This window comes from Macrobrachium nipponense, chromosome 5, assembly GCF_015104395.2.
Source record: "Macrobrachium nipponense isolate FS-2020 chromosome 5, ASM1510439v2, whole genome shotgun sequence".
Taxonomy (NCBI): domain Eukaryota; kingdom Metazoa; phylum Arthropoda; class Malacostraca; order Decapoda; family Palaemonidae; genus Macrobrachium; species Macrobrachium nipponense.
The window spans coordinates 25,223,220-25,225,719 of NC_061107.1; positions in this window are offsets into that span (position 1 = coordinate 25,223,220).

The following is a 2,500-nucleotide window of genomic DNA, read 5'->3' on the forward strand; positions in this document are numbered from 1 at the left end:
TTCACTCTATAAATCTCTCACTATAGAAGGACAACTGATTTCCTGTCCTGTTAGGATCATAAAAAGCCACTTTCAATGTCTTTTTGTCGACGGGGAATCTCATTACCTTGGGCAGCGCAGAGATGGAAAAACCATAAGGTCAATACAAAATAGCAGTTCAAAATAATAATGGTGAAATAATTATTGCTTCCATTCTGTTTTCGGATAAAGGTTTTAATATTTTACTTACTTTCAACATGTAAAAAGTTTTAAAAACTCTATATTAACTCATTTTAATGCTCAGGGTATTCGTCCTGTATTAGATTAAGATGTTAAAATATGAACTTGTCTACAGTTCTTGTCCTAATCTTTTTTGCTAAATCTGGTATTTTGTATAAAACCAGTTTTTACCTTCTTCCCTGAAGAAGTGAGAAAATAAGAGGCTGCATTTCTTCAAATGAGGATAAGCACTTGTCAAACTGCCTAATTAACTGGCCCGCTATTCACTTCATAACTGGACGAAGGATTACTTTTTTATGGGTCGTTTACATAATAAGATTAACATCCAATTCTGCCAGTTTCAGACGAGAGAAATACGAATCTCTTACAGGAAAACTAAATAGAATTAGCCAGAACATCCATAAAGAAGAAATTAAATTACTAAGAGAACCAGTACCTGGAGCTACATACAGAAAAGGCTGTATTTACAGAAACCGGGATGCCACCATTAAACAGCAAATGCCAATACGATATCGTTTTCCCATGAGAAAAAATGAGTACAATTCAATAACATAAACGTTTTTGTAATCCCAATTCTACGCATACGTTTTAGCCTAACACCCCTGCCATTAAAACGGCGGTGATATCACAATTGTTCTTTTGATTTCGTCAACCTAATTCCCAGGTCAGAAGATCCCCAAATAAAAGCCAATTTTATTTTGTTGACAGTTTCTATGAAGGGTACAAGAGACAGAAGTTTACACTCCATAAACACATTATTCGGGAAACGTTGTAATGATATACCTGGTATGAATGACGTAACCTATATCATCCAATGAAGAAGGAAGCCATTTATTTTAGGATATTGGGAAAGAGTGGACTAGAGGAGATGGATCGAAGACGACGCAGAAAACATGGATTTCTTCCGAAAGTTTTATATAATATATATATATATATATATATATATATATTATATATATATATATATATTATATAACTTTTCCCAGAAAAAATCCATATTTTCTGTGCAGTATTGGATCAAATTATCTCTAACCCACTCTCTTTCAATATTACTAAAATAAATGCGTTAGTTGTTTATTAGATGATAGAGGTTACGTTATTATACATTTTATTTATAATATATAATACATATATATATATATATATATATATATATATATATATATATATATATATATATATATAATATATATATATAATATATATATATCTATATATAATATATATATATCATCTATCATATATATATATATATAATATATATATAATAATATATATAAATATATATATAATACTATATATATATATATATATATATATATATATATATATATATATATATATATATATATATATATATATATATCACTATTAGTCTTTCACCAAACAAGGAAATATATCCCATTTTTGCAAATTTTTATTGCGTATTCCTTGCTTTATCACCTGAGATCATTTCCTTTTTCTTGACTGCTATTTTTTCCTCTCTCAGCTCCCTCCTTCCTTCGCCGTCACCTTCCTTTGTATTCTTTTTCTTCTTTTCAATTTGGGAACGCACGAGTGAGCCTGGGAGTCATGCTCTCCCACTAAGTGGTTTCAGATTTTCCTTTTTTTTTTTTCATCCGAAAGTAAGAGCAAATCTTGAAATGAGATTTCTTCGAGAAAAATTCTTCAATAGAATGGGAACTTTCTCTCTATATAATGCGTATCCTTTGCCCATTTTCTAAACTTACAATGCTCTCAAAATATAAAGTACTCTGCTACAAAGTTTGGATTATCAAAACTGCCTCAAATATAACGATTAGTAAGTAGAGGGGAACTTTCGGTCTTTATTATTGGCCCATTTTCTAAACTCGTCCGCTCTCAAAATTCTAAGCACTCTACAACAAAGTTTGGATTATCAAAGTTATCTAAAACATAACGATTAGCAAGACACCTTCGTGCACATTTGTCTAACTTGCAAATAATCACCGTATGCAATTTGTGAGTTTAAATAATAGATAATTTAATAATGATACTTAACTTTACGCTTCACTATTTGTACATACATCTTATTCATTGCTAAAAGATTTATTCAGTGTTCATAATTTTTTCCTATTTTCATCGTATCTATAGGAGGTTATTTTTCTTTGTTTATCATTTCCAAGATATTCTTTGTTGAAACGCTTCTCCCTATGAATTATGACTTATTGATACTAATGATTTCTCATCTTTAGCTCACCCTTAATGGATCAAGTATATAATATGCACCATTTATCCAAAATTTTCATTACATAACAAAAAG